This window comes from Oryctolagus cuniculus, chromosome 6 (genome assembly GCF_051225735.1).
Source record: "Oryctolagus cuniculus isolate XC-2025 breed Fujian yellow rabbit chromosome 6, ASM5122573v1, whole genome shotgun sequence".
Classification (NCBI taxonomy): Eukaryota; Metazoa; Chordata; class Mammalia; order Lagomorpha; family Leporidae; genus Oryctolagus; species Oryctolagus cuniculus.
This window is the reverse complement of record NC_142872.1, coordinates 13,755,474-13,773,003: the sequence shown is the minus strand read 5'-3', so window position 1 is coordinate 13,773,003 and position 17,530 is coordinate 13,755,474. Positions and strand designations below refer to the sequence as shown.

Sequence of the window (17,530 nt, the reverse complement as noted above, 5' to 3'; positions counted from 1 at the left end):
TGCTGTTGGTTCACCCTCCAAGGGCCGCCGCGGCCGGCGCACCGCGCTGATCCGATGGCAGGAGCCAGGTACTTATCCTGGTCTCCCATGGGGTGCAGGGCCCACGCACTTGGGCCATCCTCCACTGCACTCCCTGGCCACAGCAGAGAGCTGGCCTGGAAGAGGGGCAACCGGGACAGAAGCTGGCGCCCCGACCGGGACTAGAACCCGGTGTGCTGGTGCCGCAAGGCGGAGGATTAGCCTATTGAGCTGCAGCACCGGCTCAAGTCCTTTGATTTTTAAGGACACCCATGCTTTTGTCTTTTTTTGCTGTCTTGTTTTTGAATGTTTTAAAAGGTTTATTTGAAAGGCTGAATGGCAGAGAGAGAGGGAGAGACAGAGACAGAGAGATAGCGAGAGAGCGAGAGCGAGAAAGGGAGAGAGAGAGGAGAGATATCTTTCATCTGCTGGCTCACCCATCATATGCCCCTGAAAGTTCAGGTTGGTACAGGCCAACGCCATGAGCCAGGAACTGGCCTGAAGCGCCGGCATCCATATGGGCAACGGTTCGAGACCCAATTGTTCCATTTCTGATCCAGCTCTCTGCTATGGCCTGGGAAAGCAGTAGAAGATGGCCCAAGTCCTTGGGCTCTTGTTCCCACGTGGGAGCTCTGGAAGAAGCTCCGGGCTTCAGATCAGAGCAGCTCCAGCTGTTGCAGCCAATTGGGGAATGAACCATCGGATGGAAGACCTCTCTCTCTCTGCCTCTCCTCTCTGCGTAACACTGACTTTCAAATAAATAAATAAATAAAGGCATACAGACTGGAAAAGAAAGAAATAAAAACTATCTTGCATGCAAATGGCACAAGTGTGTTTATACAAAGTCCAAGAACTAACTAACTCTCTCTCTCTCTCTGTCACACACACACACACACACACATACACACATACACACAAACACAAAGCCAAAACAAAAAAGCTCCTGGAACTAATAAGTAAAGATAACAAGGCTGTAGAATGTAATACTTATGTACAAAAGTCAATTGCTTTTCTATATATCAACAATGAATAAGTACATTTCAAAGTAAAAACCCAATACTATTTATATTAGCTGCCACTAAAAGTAAAGACTTAAATTTAAATCTAACAATTTATTTATAAGATCTGTATAAGGACAATTTAAAAACTCTGAGGAAGGCAATCAATGAACTAATTAAAGAGGTATTCCATATCTACAGATAGGAAAACTCAGTACTGTCAACTCAAGTTCTTCCCGACTTGATCTATAGTCAATCCAAACCAAGCAAAATCCTAGCAAGTTATTTTGTAGATATTGATAAATACTCTAAAATTTAGATGGACAGGAAAAACCACAACATAACCAGCATAATAATGAAGAAAATACTATAGGACTAGCACTGACTGAAAGACTTACTATAGAGCTAGAGTAATGAAGATATAATGCTAGCAGAAAAATACACAGAAAGATCAAACAGAATAGAGTGAGATAAAGAATTACAGTTGTTAAGATCCACAGATCTTTAAGAAAGGAGAAAAGGTAATACAATGGAAAAAAAATTATTTTCAACAAACAGTCCAGGACAACATAAAGTTAACATTTTAAAAACATGAATTTAAAGACTTTAAATTCTTCACTAAGTTACCTCTAAAGAGATCATGGATCAAATGTAAAAGACGGCCATTTGGGGAATGAACTAGTAGGTGCAAGATTCTCTCTCTCAACTCTGCCTTGCAATAAACCTTAAAAAAAATGTGGGCAAGAAGACTTGTATAGTTACCTCACCCAAGAAGACAGACATATAAGCATATGAAGATGTTCCATATCATATATATCACCAGAGAAATAAATAGGCAAACAATGAGCACTACACATCAATTAGAATGGCAAAACCCTGAACACTGATAACACCAAATGTTGGTGAGGATGTAGAGCAACAGGAACTCATTCATGGCTGATGGGAAAGTAATAACATATATGTGTTACAGAAAACAGTTTGGCATTTTCTTACAAAACTAAACATGGTCTTACCACGTGATTGAGCAATCCTGTCCCCTTGGTGTTTACCCAAAAGTGATGAAAAATTATGTCCGCACAAACACTTGTACCTGAATGTTTAAAGCAACTTCATTCATATTGGCCCACACATGGAAGTGACCAAAATGTCCCTCACCAGATGAATGCATAATAAGCTGTGTACATTACAACAATGGAAATATCTTTAGTGCTAAAAAATAAGCAATCAAACAGTGATATGACATGAAGAAACTTGAATGCATGTTACTAAGTCAAAGATGCCAGTCTGTATGACTGCAAGCACATGACAATGAAGAACCAAGGAGGCAGTGAAGAGACCAGTGGTGAAGGGGGCAATGGGGAAGGGTGGAATAAATAAGCATGGGAAAGAGACTTTTAGGACAGTGAAAGCACTTCATACAGTAATATGGACACGGCATCAAATATTGCCATGTAGAATGAACATTACCAAGAATGTACCCCAATGTACAATATGGATTTGGGTGATGATGATGTGTTAAGGAAGGTCCTGCTCAGGTTGGGAGAAGGACAATGAGGTGGCCACAAATATACAGGAGTTACATAATTCATGTCAAATCTCTGTGGCTTCCACTTCATGTGCTATGAACCTCAAACAGGCTGGGCCAGGAACCAGGAACTCCATTCAGGTCTCTCACGTAAGAGGCAACGATTCAAACACCTCAGCCAGCAACTGCTACCTCCCAGGATACACATGAACAGGTAGCTCTATCAGAAGCAGAATAGCTGGGAACTCAAACCAGACACTCCACTAAGGGATGCAGATGTCCAATGAGACAGCTGAAACCACTGCAACAATGCCCCTCAACCCAGTTAGAATGGCTTTCGTAAAGAAATAAACAAACAAATGCTGGTGAGGATATGGGAGAAAGGCACTCTAATCCACTGTTGACAGGAATGTAAACTGGTAAAGCCACTATGGAAGACAGTTTGGAGACATCTCAGAAATTTGAACACAGACCAACTATATGACTCAGCCATCCCACTCCTGCTAATTTACCCAAGGGAAACGAAATCAGCATATGAAAGAGTTATCTGCACCCCTAAGTTTACTGCAGCTCAATTCACAATAGCTAAGACAGGAACCAACCCAAATGCCCATCAAATGAAGACTGAAGAAATTATGGGAAAGGTACTTTAAGGAATACTATACAGTGTTAAAAAAAAAAGAAATCTGGTCATTTGCAACAAAATGAATGGATCTGGAAAACATCATATTTAGTGAAAGAAGCCAGTGACAAAGGGACAAATAACACATGTTCTCCCTGACCTGTGATAACTAATAGAGTACCTAAAAGGCAATCTGTAAAGTGAAATTTTCACTTTGAGAAGCAATGACTTGAATAGCCCTTGTCTTGAATGTTGAGGAACAGTTTTTTAAATACTCTTTGTTGAACTCTTGAATTAACAGAGTTAAACATATGTGTATAAAGTCAACTGAAAAAAGATCTCCATAAAAAATTAGAGTGGGAATAATAGAGGGAGGAGGAAGAGAGGTTGGGAGTATGGGTGGGAAGGTGGGCATGGTGGAAAAGATCACCATGGTCCTAAAGTTGTAATTATGAAGTTTATAACTTTAAAGCTGTATAGTTCTGCATACATTCCTATGGACTTACTTCTAAGGGTACAGTTTCAAAACTTGCCATGGTACCCCAAATCCCCTTAAACCATCGTAAGTATTAAAGTGATCATATGGACAGGATTAAGGGTCTGGTAATAATAACAGATAAAAAGGAGTTAATGTTCTAACATGGGAAGCAGTCCACACAGCAGACTCATAGAATCACAATCACTTTAAATAGCACTCTGACCTCAGAATCAGCCCTTAAGGCTAACTGGTCTGGCTGAAAAGTCCAGGAGAACATTTCATGCATAGAAAGCCAAGACACTGAGGCAAAAAATGTCCTACATGAAGGATCTCAGTGGGTGAGACTCAATGGAAAGAAGTGGTCATCAAAAAAGGAGGTACTTTTCTCTGAAGGAAGGAGAGAACTTCTAGTTTGTTTATGGTCTTGTCTAAATACTGACGGAGTTTGTGGATTTAAAAGGCTTCCATAGCCTAGGCAGCTCATGTCAAGAGTGCTGGGTGATCAATGACATCATATATAAGAGTGTTAATTGTTAATTTAACAACAAGGGGGGCCTGGCGCTGAGATGCAGTGGGTTAACACCCTGGCCTGAAGCGCTGGCATCCCATGTGGGTGCTGGTTCTAGTCCCAGCTGCTCCTCTTCCAATCCAGCTCTCTGCTAAGGCCTGGGATAGCAGTGGAAGATGGCCCAAGTCCTTGGGCCCCTGCACCCACGTGGGAGACTAGGAAGAAGCTCCTGGCACCTGGCTTCGGATAGGCGCAGCTCTGGCCATTGTGGTCATCTGGGGAGTGAATCAGCGGATGGAAGACCTCTCTCTATGTCTCTACCTCTCTTTGTAACTCTATCTTTCAAATAAATAAAGTAAATTTTTAAAACAAAAAAATTAAGAACAAGGGTCACTGTGTACTAACTCCTCATGCAGGACCTCTGTCCTCAAAGAGTTGTATTATAACTGTGTCTAAGGGCTCCCCAAAAAACTTATCATTTTTGGGTGCTTCTTTAAAGTTAATTAAGTTTCTAAAAAAAAAAAAAAAAGATGACGTCAAATTAACTTCAAGATGCAATGACTTTGAACAGCCCTTGTCTCAACTGCTGAGGAACAGGTTTTTAAAATTTTTTTCCATGCAAATTGTTGAACTCTTTATTTGGTATAGAGTTGGTCTTCTGTGTATAGTTCATCGAAAATGGATCTTACTGGAGAAGGTGACTGGGAATGGGAAAAGGAGGAGGAGGAGGGTTGGGAGAGTGGGTGTGATGGCAGGTATGGTGAGAAGAATCGCTTTATTTCTAAAGCTGTACTTATGAAATGCATGAAGTCTGTATTCCTTAAATAAAAGGCTTGCTTGGGGGGGTGGGATTTAAAAATAAATTTAAAAAAATGCCCACCCCAAAATCTATTTTATGAAAAGTGTAGCAGAATGCCCTTTATTGACACAGAAAGATAATGAAACATCACACAAGAAAAGTAAGGGGGTACACATAGGCACACACAAACATGCACCAATTTCCTGCAAACAGACATTAAAAATGTTGCTTCCTACTTCTTTGTCCTCTGAAAAACTAAAATACACTTCTGTTGAATAGGGTATATTAATAAGATTTCACATGTAACTTGGTGACAATTTAAACAAGTTTATCTTCAAGATTTCAAAATATCTTGGGAACCAAAGATCTGGATTCCAGTTCCACTTGGATATTAACGTGTCTATAGATACATAATTAATTTCTTTCAGGGGCCGGCGCTGTGGCACAGCGGGTTAACGCCCTGGCCTGAAACGCTGGCTTCCCATATGGGCGCCGGTTCTAGTCCCGGCTGCTACACTTCCAATCCAGCTCTCTGCTATGGCCTGGGATAGCAGTAGAAGATGGCCCAAGACCTTGGGCCCCTGCGCCCATGTGGGAGACCCAGAAGAAGCTTCTGGCTCCTGGCTCTGGCTTCGGATCGGCGCAGCTCCAACCGTTGTGGCCATCTGAGGAGTGAACCATCAGATGGAAGACCTCTCTCTCTCTCACTGCCTCTCCTCTCTCTGTGTAACTCTGACTTTCAAATAAATAAATAAATCTTTAAAAAAAATTTCCTTGAGTATTAATTTTCTTTTCCATATAATGAGGAGTATATCAGATAACTGCTAATTTTTAACCTGCCCAATTTATTATTTTCTAATTTTTAAATCCAGAGTCATCTAACTTGACTTCCTTTTGTACTTCTAACCGTTGCTTATTACTAACTTCAAGAAACAAATGGATCCATCTTGAAACAAAATACGAAGATTTTTTAAAAAATTAAATATAATTTTAAAATGGTAAGAAGCCTCAATTCTTTGCCTTAACTTTATGCTAAATACAAATAACTTCTTTTGTCTGTTTGTTTCGAGTTACACCAAAGGGAAACTGAGTGAAAGTTATTCTATAGAAACCAACAGTCCACATTTACATCTAATTATTTAAGTCAAGAGTCATTCTGTCCAGAAAAGTAGTCACTTAATGCATGTGCTTATGCAACACTTGTAATATATCTAATCCAAACTGAAATATGCTATAAGTGTAAAAATCTGGATTTTAAGATTTAGTATCAAAACAAAATGTAAATATGCTAATAATTTTATGCTGATTACATGCAGAAATGTTTTAGATACATTGGTTTAAACTTTAATATATTGAATTAATTAAAACATAATCACTTAGATTATGTGCACTTGTTTCTTCATACTTTTCAAAATGTGGCTACAAAAAAATTTGAAATTAAGTATGTGGCTCACATACCACACAGTGCTTGTGTAGGAGAAATTTCATCTTGAACTGAGGAATAAAGAGAGAAGATGCTCCATGACATTCTGTTATTTTTCTCAATCCCTTTGGATAACTAATGGGCAGCAACAAATCAAAAGGTTTACTGTCTAAAAATAACCTGAATTTTAAAAATTCACTTAGATTTAAATGCATTTACTGAGCAACAACTGAGAATAATAAGCTACAATGGAAGAACAAACTGAGAAAATACAATACAAATTCAAATTAAAGACATCTACAAAATAAACAGCCAGTACTTTTCAAAAATATCTAAGCTATGAAAGACATCCCACCTCCCCCTAAAAACAAAGCAAAATAAAAATACCACATTGGAAGATTAAGTAAAAATGGCAACTATATGTAATGTAGGAACCTGGAATGGACACTGAACAAAAAAAAGAGGACATAACAATGATGAAATTTTGATAAGGTCGGAGGAGGCAAGATGGCAGAATAGGAAGGGAGCACACTGATAGTCCGGGGAGAGATAGTTTAATAAAAGTGGAGATACTGCAGGTTCAAGGAAGAGTAGGGGAGGAAACAGCAGAAGAAACTCTTCCGGAACACGTGATTCACAGTGGACCTGCGTGGAGAGCGTGGGAGCCCACAGTTCGGGACACCAGCGGCAGACTCAACACACCAGTGCTGGAACGCGAGGTGAGCCGAACCTCAATAGCCCGAGACACCGGCAGGCAAGCGGAGAGAGGAGACTAGAGGGAACGACCCCCGGGGGGGGGGGGGGAGTTCACCAGGCTAACTGGAAGAGAGAGAGAGAAAAAAAAAAAAGGTGACTGGTACGGACACGGGTTTCTCTCTCTCCGCTCACCTCTCAAGGGCGAGCAAGACAAAGAGCAGGCGCCATCTTGGACATACGTCATAAGCAGAGCGACCTCAGGTCTGCATGGGCCCTGAGCCTAGCAGAAAAACCTGACTCTGGGCGGGGCGAATTAACAGGAGATTAGGACCTAGTAAATTTGTGGTGCTACTGAACTGAGACTGTGAAAAAAGAGATGGTGGGGGAGAGAACTCACGGAATTCACGTGAGCACTCTCCAGAGACGCTACAATTCCGTAACTTTGGCAACCCAGTGGGAGCCCACTCTGAGGGCCGAACAGATTCCCTGTGTGGTCCTTGGGAAAGAGCTTCTGATCTCTGGCTCCTGTGGGTATATCATTTGCCTGCTAACTACCTCCATCTTCGTTCAGCTGTGCAGAATAACTTCCCTTTTGAATCAAAAAAAAAAAAGAAAGAGAGAGAGAGAGAGAGAGAGAGAGAGAGAGAGAGATTTACCACGCCTAACCTGGGAGTGTCACCTTTGGCACACCAAACAGAGCTCTCAGGCCACACCCATCTCAAGCCCTAAGGCTCCATCAAAAACAGACAGTCCACTTAATATAGAGTCATAGTATAACAAGAAAAAGCACCACAGTGAAGAAACCAAATATCTCCAATATGCCAAATAACAAATGCAAAAACCGAGGTAATGAAAACAAGGAAGTCACCATGATGCCCTCAAATGAAAAAGACACCCCAATTCAAGATTATGAAGATGATGACATAGAAGAAATGCAAGAAGCAGATCTCAAAAAATTGATAAGAACATTAAGAAGTTCTCAAAAACAAATTCTTGAACTACAGAAATCCTTAATGGACAAGATAGAAAATCTCTCTCGTGAAAATGAAATATTAAGGAGGAATCAAAATGAAACGAAACAACTAGTACAACAGGAAACTGTGATAGTGACTGAAGTGAAGAATTCAATAGATCAAATGAAAAACACAATAGAGAGCCTTACAAACAGAATGGGTGAAGCAGAAGAGAGAATATCGGACTTAGAAGACAGAGAACAGGAAAGGATACAGTCAGACCAAAGAAAAGAAGAGGAAATTAGAAATCTAAAACATATTGTCAGGAATCTTCAGGATACTATTAAAAAAACCAACATTCAGGTTCTAGGAGTTCCTGAAGGCATGGAGAGGGAGAAAGGATTAGAAGGCCTTTTTAGTGAGATATTAGCAGAAAATTTCCCAGGTTTGGGGAAGGACAGAGAAATCCTAGTACAGGAAGCTCACAGAACCCATAATAAACACGACCAAAAGAGATCCTCACCACGACACGTTGTAATTAAACTCTCCACAGTGAAACATAAAGAAAAGATCCTAAAATGTGCAAGAGAGAAACGTCAGATTACTCAGAGGATCTCCAATCAGACTCACAGCTGACTTCTCATAGGAAACTCTACAAGCTAGGTGGGAATGGCGAGATATAGCCCAGGTACTAAGAGAGAACAACTGCCAGCCCAGAATATCATATCCTGCAAAGCTATCATTTGTGAATGAAGGTGAAATAAAGACTTTTCATAGCAAACAGAAATTGAAAGAATTTGTCGCCACTCGTCCAGCCCTGCAACAGATGCTTAAAGATGTATCACACACAGAAACACAACAACACGGTCATCAATATGAAAGAAGATAAAGGAAGGAAACCTCACAGCAAAAGATCACAGGGAATTCAAAGCATATATTAGAACTTATCTTTGGCAAATGGCAGGGCAAAGTTACCACTTTTCATTAGTCACATTGAATGTTAATGGCCTGAACTGTCCAGTTAAAAGACACCGATTGGCTGATTGGGTTAAGGAACAAAACCCATCTATTTGCTGCTTACAAGAAACACATCTTTCCAACAAAGATCCATACAGACTGAAAGTTAAAGGCTGGAAAAAGATATACCATGCCAACAGAAATGAAAAAAGAGCGGGCGTAGCCATCTTAATATCGGACAACATAAACTTTACCACAAAAACTGTTAAGAGAGACAAAGAGGGGCACTATATCATGATTAAGGGATCAATACAACAAGAACATATAACAATTATCAATGTATATGCACCTAACTACAGGGCACCAGTTTATCTAAAAGATTTGTTAACGGACTTAAAGGGAGACTTAGACCCCAATACAATAGTACTGGGGGACTTCAATACTCCACTCTCAGAAATAGACAGATCAATAGGACAGAAGATCAACAAGGATACAGTAGATTTAAACGACACTATCACCCAAATGGATCTAACAGATATATACAGAACTTTCAATCCTATAGCTAAAGATTTTACATTCTTCTCAGCAGTACATGGAACCTGCTCTAGGATTGACCACATACTAGGCCATAAAGCAAGTCTCAGCAAATTCAAAAGAATTAGAATCATACCATGCAGCTTCTCAGACCATAAAGGAATGAAGTTGGAAATTAGCAACTCAGGAATCCCTAGAGCATACGCAAACACATGGAGATTGAACAACATGCTCCTGAATGAACAATGGGTCATAGAAGAAATTAAAAGAGAAATCAAAAATTTTCTGGAAGTAAATGAGGATAACAGCACAACATACCAAAACTTATGGGACGCAGCAAAAGCAGTGTTAAGAGGAAAGTTTATATCAATAGGTGCCTACATCAACAAATTGGAAAGGCACCAAATAGATGAGCTTTCAATTCACCTCAAGGATCTAGAAAACCTACAGCAAACCAGACCCAAATCTAGTAGGAGAAGAGAAATAATTAAAATCAGAGAAGAAATCAACAGGATTGAATCCAGAAAAACATTACAAAAAATCAGCCAAACAAGGAGCTGGTTTTTTGAAAAAATAAACAAAATTGACACCCCATTGGCCCAACTAACTAAAAAAAGAAGAGAAAAGACCCAAATCAATAAAATCAGAGATGAAAAAGGAAATGTAACAACAGACACCACAGAAATAAAAAGAATCATCAGAAATTACTACAAGGACTTGTATGCCAGCAAACAGGGAAACCTATCAGAAATGGATAGATTCCTGGACACATGCAACCTACCTAAATTGAACCAGGAAGACATCGAAACCTAAACAGACCCATAACTGAGACAGAAATTGAAACAGTAATAAAGGCCCTCCCAACAAAGAAAAGCCCAGGACCAGATGGATTCACTGCTGAATTCTACCAGACATTTAAAGAAGAACTAACTCCAATTCTTCTCAAACTATTCAGAACAATCGAAGAAGAGGGAATCCTCCCAAATTCTTTCTATGAAGCCAGCATCACCTTAATTCCTAAGCCGGAAAAAGATGCAGCACTGAAAGAGAATTACAGACCAATATCCCTGATGAACATAGATGCAAAAATCCTCAATAAAATTCTCGCCAATAGAATGCAACAACACATCAGAAAGATCATCCACCCAGACCAAGTGGGATTTATCCCTGGTATGCAGGGATGGTTTAATGTGCGCAAGACAATCAATGTGATACACCACATTAACAGACTGCAGAAGAAAAACCATATGATTCTCTCAATAGATGCAGAGAAAGCATTTGATAAAATACAACACCCGTTCATGATGAAAACTCTAAGCAAACTGGGTTTGGAAGGAACATTCCTCAATACAATCAAAGCAATCTATGAAAAACCCACAGCCAACATCCTATTGAATGGGGAAAAGTTGGAAGCATTTCCACTGAGATCTGGTACCAGACAGGGATGTCCACTCTCACCACTGCTATTCAATACAGTTCTGGAGGTTCTAGCCAGAGCTATTAGGCAAGAAAAAGAAATTAAAGGGATACAAATTGGGAAGGAAGAACTCAAACTATCCTTCTTTGCAGATGATATGATTCTTTATTTAGGGGACCCAAAGAACTCTACTAAGAGACTATTGGAACTCATAGAAGAGCTTGGCAAAGTAGCAGGGTATAAAATCAATGCACAAAAATCAACAGCCTTTGTATACACAGACAATGCCATGGCTGAGGAAGAACTTCTAAGATCAATCCCATTCACAATAGCTACAAAAACAATCAAATACCTTGGAATAAACTTAACCAAGGACGTTAAAGATCTCTACGATGAAAATTACAAAACCTTGAAGAAAGAAATAGAAGAGGATACCAAGAAATGGAAAAATCTTCCATGCTCATGGATTGGAAGAATCAATATCATCAAAATGTCCATTCTCCCAAAAGCAATTTATAGATTCAATGCAATACCAATCAAGATACCGAAGACCTTCTTCTCAGTTCTGGAAAAAATGGTGCTGAAATTTATATGGAGGCACAAGAGACCTCGAATAGCTAAAGCAATCTTGTACAACAAAAACAAAGCCGGAGGCATCACAATACCAGATTTCAGGACATACTACAGGGCAGTTGTAATCAAAACAGCATGGTACTGGTACAGAAACAGATGGATAGACCAATGGAACAGAATTGAAACACTAGAAATCAACCCAAACATCTACAGCCAACTTATATTTGATCAAGGATCTAAAACTAATTCCTGGAGTAAGGACAGTCTATTCAATAAATGGTGCTGGGAAAATTGGATTTCCACATGCAGAATCATGAAGCAAGACCCCTACCTTACACCTTACACAAAAATCCACTCAACATGGATTAAAGACCTAAATCTACGACCTGACACCATCAAGTTACTAGAGAACATTGGAGAAACCCTTCAAGATATTGGCACAGGCAAAGAATTTCTGGAAAAGACCCGGGAGGCACAGGCAGTCAAAGCCAAAATCAACTATTGGGATTGCATCAAATTGAGAAGTTTCTGTACTGCAAAAGAAACAGTCAGGAGAGTGAAGAGACAACTGACAGAATGGGAAAAAATATTTGCAAACTATGCAACAGATAAAGGGTTAATAACCAGGATCTACAAAGAGATCAAGAAACTCCACAAAAACAAAACCAACAACCCACTTAAGAGATGGGCCAAGGACCTCAATAGACATTTTTCAAAAGAGGAAATCCAAATGGCCAACAGGCACATGAAAAAATGCTCAAGGTCACTAGCAATCAGGGAAATGCAAATCAAAACCACAATGAGGTTTCACCTCACCCCGGTTAGAATGGCTCACATGCAGAAATCTACCAACAACAGATGCTGGCGAGGATGTGGGGAAAAAGGGACACTAACCCACTGTTGGTGGGAATGCAAACTGGTCAAGCCACTATGGAAGTCAGTCTGGAGATTCCTCAGAAACCTGAAGATAACCCTACCGTTCGACCCAGCCATCCCACTCCTTGGAATTTACCCAAAGGAATTTAAATTGGCAAACAAAAAAGCGGTCTGCACCCTAATGTTTATTCCAGCTCAATTCACAATAGCTAAGACCTGGAACCAACCTAAATGCCCATCAACGGTAGACTGGATAAAGAAATTATGGGATATGTACTCTTTAGAATACTATACCGCAGTAAGAAACAATGAAATCCAGTCATTTGCAACAAAATGGAGGAATCTGGAACATATCATGCTGAGTGAAATAAGCCAGTCCCAAAGGGACAAATACCATATGTTCTCCCTGATCAGTGACAACTGACTGAACACCAAAAAGGAAACCTGTTGAAGTGAAATGGACACTATGGGAAACGGTGACTTGATCAGCATAGCCCTGACTGTTAATGAACAACTTAATACATTATCCCTCTTAGTAGTTTTTTTGTCTGTTCGACTTAATATGACTGGTTTAATTCTGTAATTAATACACAGTTATTCTTAAGTGTTGAAAATTAACTGAAATGTGATCCCTGTTAAACATAAGAGTGGGAATAAGAGAGGGAAGAGATGTATAATTTGGGACATGCTCAAGCTGACCTGCCCCAAATGGTAGAGTTAGAAACATACCAGGGGATTCCAATTCAATCCCATCAAGGTGGCATGTACCAATGCCATCTCACTAGTCCAAGTGATCAATTTCAGTTCACAATTGATCATAATGAAAGGACTAAGAGTCAAAGGGAGCACATAAACAAGTCTAGTACCTGCTAACACTAACTGATAGAATAAATAAAGGGGAGAGTGATCCAACATGGGAAGTGAGATACTCAGCAGACTCATAGAATGGCAGATGTCCTAAATAGCACTCTGGCCTCAGAATCAGCCCTAAAGGCATTTGGATCTGGCTGAAAAGCCCATGAGAGTATTTCAGGCATGGAAAGCCAAGACACTCTGGCAAAAGATCTCTGTGAGTGAGATCCCAGTGGAAAGAACAGGTCTTCAAAGAAGGAGTTACCTTTCTCTGAAGGGAGGAGAGAACCTCCACTTTGACTAGGACCTTGTCTAAACAAGATAAGAGTCAGTGAACTCAAAAGGCTTCCATAGCCTTGGAAACTCATGACTGGTGCATAGGGAGATTACTGATGCCATAAACAGGAGTGTCAATTTGTAAAGTCAACAACAGGAGTCACTGTGTACTTACTCCTCATGTAGGATCTCTGTCCTTAATGTGCTGTACATTGAGACTTAATACTATAATGAGTACTCAAACAGTATATTTCGCTTTGTGTTTCTATGGGGGTGCAAACTGTTGAAATCTTTACTTAATGTATACTAAACTGATCTTCTGTAAAAAAAAAAAAAAAAAAAAAAAGAAGAAATTATCAATTCCCAACTTGACTCTTACTGGGATTAAACATGACAATAGGTCTGATCTGATTTCATCATCATTTAAAAAATCATCTATTGTTTTTCACTTTATGTTTGTGTGGGAGCAAACTGTTGAAATCTTTACTTAATGTATGCTAAACTGATCTTCTGTATATAAAGAGAATCGAAAATGAATCCTCATGTGAATGGAAGGGGAGAGGGAGTGGGAAAGGGGAGGGATGCGGGTGGGAGAGACGATATGGGGGGGAAGCCATTGTAATCCATAAGCTGTACTTTGGAAATTTATATTCATTAAATAAAGGTTAAAAAAATGCAAAAAAAAAAGAAATTTTGATAAGGTCTATAGATTTTGTTAATAGTATAGCAACAGCATCTTATCAATATTAATTTCCCACTTTTGATAATAACATTATTTTTGAGTCAGGTTTTAGATGGGTAAAGGTTTATATGAACTCAGAAAATTTTTGCAACTTTTCTATATTTAATTCAAAACACTAAGTTTAAAATTGCAAGTGAACATACACTTCAGTTAAAATGTTCAAGGTGCACAATCACTAAAATAACAACTTTTTAAAAAATTTTTTGATCAATTACTATTCCTAGCCATATTGTCTACTATATTTGCATGAACCTAATTCTAATTTTCAAAGAAAAGAAACACACACACCCTATACTAAATTTTATTGGATATTAAACAAATATACACATGAAATCAAGAGATAAAAAATTACCTATAAAATTAACAAAGATAAAAAATATGCAATGGGTGTTTGGCCTAGTAGTTAATATTCCAGTTAAGACTCACTGCCTCTCATATCAGAGTATCTGGGTTCAAGTTCCAGCTCTGCTCCAAGCTCTCTGCTAATGTACATCCAGTAAGGCAGCAGGTGATGGCTCAAGTAGTTGAGTCTGCCACTGAATTCCCAGCTCCTGGCTTCAGTCTGACCACTCCTTTGGCTGTTACAGGCACTTGGGCAGAGGACCAGCAAACAAGAGATATCTCTACTTTTCTGTCTCTGTCTGTCTTTCCATTCGCTCTCTCTCTGCTTGTCAAATAAAATTTAAATATATATATATATATTACAATAAACTTTGGTGAACTTATCAAGATTATCACCTTGGAAACTACTATTTATATATAATCAGTTCCAGTTTTTCTGAAAAGCCAATAAGCACTAAAGTCTATGAGTCTCTTTACCTACTTCTTTTTTAAAAAGTTTTTTTTTGAAGATTTATTTATTTGTAAGGGAGAAAGAGAGAGAGAGGAAGAATGTGAAGCAGTATCCATAAAACATGGTGGCATCGCATGTGGTTGTTTAACCTGCTGTGCCACAGCACCGGCCCCTCAGAGTCTCACTTCTTCCATATCTAGCCAATGATCAATCTGTTTTTCCTATTTCTCATTTCTGTACTCCCAATACTAATTTTTTTATTCCCCTAAACTCTTTTTTTTAACCAAAATATTTTTTTAACTTTAAAGGAATACAAATTTTATAAATACAACTAGGAATATAGTTATTCTTCCCACCTTGCCTGCCTTCCCACCCATACTCCTAACCCTCATCCTCCCTCTCTCCTTCCCAAAATATTTTTTTTAAATTTTAAGGAATACAAATTTCATAAATACAACTAGGAATATAGTTATTCTTCCCACCTTGCCTGCCCTCCCACCCATACTCCCAACCCTCATCCTCATCCTCGTCCCTCTCTCCTTCTCCATTAAAATTCATTTTCAGGGGCCGGCGCTATGGCGCAACGGGTTAACGCCCTGGCCTGAAGCATTGGCATCCCATATGGGCGCTGGTTCTAGTCCCGGCTGCTCCATTTCCCATCCAGCTCTCTGCTGTGACCTGAGAAAGCAGTAGAAGATGGCCCTAGCCATTGGGCCCCTGCACCCGCGTGGGAGACCTGGAAGAAGCTCCTTGCTCCTGGCTTTGGATCGGTGTAGCTCTGGCCGTTGCGGCCAACTGGGGAGTGAACCAGCAGATGGAAGACTTCTTTCTCTCTCTGCCTCTCCTCTCTCTGTGTAACTCTGACTTTCAAATAAATAGTAAATAAATCTTACAAAAATTTATTTTCAATTAACTTTGTACAAAGAAGACCAACTCTATACTAAGATTTCAAAAATTTGCGTTCACACTCACTCACACACACACACACACACCCCTGAGAACTAGTTTTACAGTTAAGTCTCTTAATAAAACTCATTGAGGACAGAGGTGCTGCATGGGGAGTTAGTGCACAGTGACTCTTGTTAATTTAACAATTAACACTAATATATGACATCACTGACCACTGGAGGCTCTTGACATGAGCTGCCTAGGCTATGGAAGCCTTTTGAGTCCACAAACTCCATCAGTATTTGGACAAGGCCATAAACAAAGCAGAAGCTCTCTCCTCCCTTTAGAGAAGAGTACATCTTTCTTTGATGGCCGCTTCTTTCTGCTTGGGTCTCACTCACAGAGATCCTTTATGTACAATATGTTTTGCCACAATATCTTTGCTTTCCATGCCTGAAATGCTCTCCTGGGCTTTTCAGCCAGACCAGTTAGCCTTAAGGGCTGATTCTGAGGTCAGAGTGCTATTTAAAGTGATTGTGATTCTATGAGTCTGCTGTGTGGACTGCTTCTCATGTTGGAACATTCTCTCCTTTTTAGTTCTATCTATTACTATTACCAGGCACTTGATCCTATTTATATGATTACTTTAACACTTAACCTATATATACACGTTCACTTTAACCCTTAATATGATCACGTTAACAATTAAATGGCATTTTAATTATATTAAATTAATGGGATTAATGATTAATCAGATTGAGATTTGGAGTCCCATTACAAGTTTTTAAAGCGTATCCTCACAAGTAAGTCTGTAGGAATGTATGCAGAATTATACAGCTTTACAATTACAAACTTCCTCCTCCCTCTCTTAGTCCTATTCTTGTTTTTTACTGATATCTATTTTCAATTGATTTTATACACTTATGAGTAACACTATGTTTAGAGTTCAACAAATATGAAGAAAAAACAAAACAAAACAAAGAAAGTGAAACTGGTCTTTGACAGTCAAGACAAGGGTGGCAAGTCATCCTGTCTCCCTATCTTCTTCCCCATCTTCCAGAATGTTACTCACATTGGTATAAAAACTAATTACTTATTGCTCATAGTTCTCCAGTGACTGACCAATGACTGCATTCAGAAACTTAAACTGTGCACATCTACAAGGTCACAAGAGCCAGCTCTGTTTTCCTATTAAACCCCATCTCCCACCACACCTCATTTACCTATGATTTGCATTTTATGCTCAAAGGAATAGCGACAAGTTACTTGACATTCTCCCCATCTATCACATTCTTTTTTGCTGTGTATCAAACTCAAACACAAAGTTGAAGTTGGAGCCAGAGGGAGCAGCAGCCTCTAGGCATTCCCACCTGAGCACAGTACCCTCTCACACTGTACCAGGATGGCTCTGTGTGATGTACAGTGTACAGCAGAAATTATGGTATGTTACTTCTCAGACTAGGCTATAAAAGACTGTAGCTTGCATACTAAGTGTCTTGTGTTTGCTCTACTTCCTACCCCCAAGCAGATCCACAAGAGGCCCATGAAGCAAGGACTTGAGTTACTCAGCAGCTACGTGGGCTCCTCGGCCTCAGATGTCTA

The 17,530-nt window shown here is 39.5% G+C and overlaps 1 protein-coding gene across 2 annotated transcripts in view; it reads right to left on the bottom strand.

The window, feature by feature from the left end:
- SNX2 (sorting nexin 2) overlaps positions 1-17,530 on the bottom strand; it is a 77,464-nt gene that overhangs the window by 35,448 nt on the left and 24,486 nt on the right. The window lies entirely within an intron of this gene.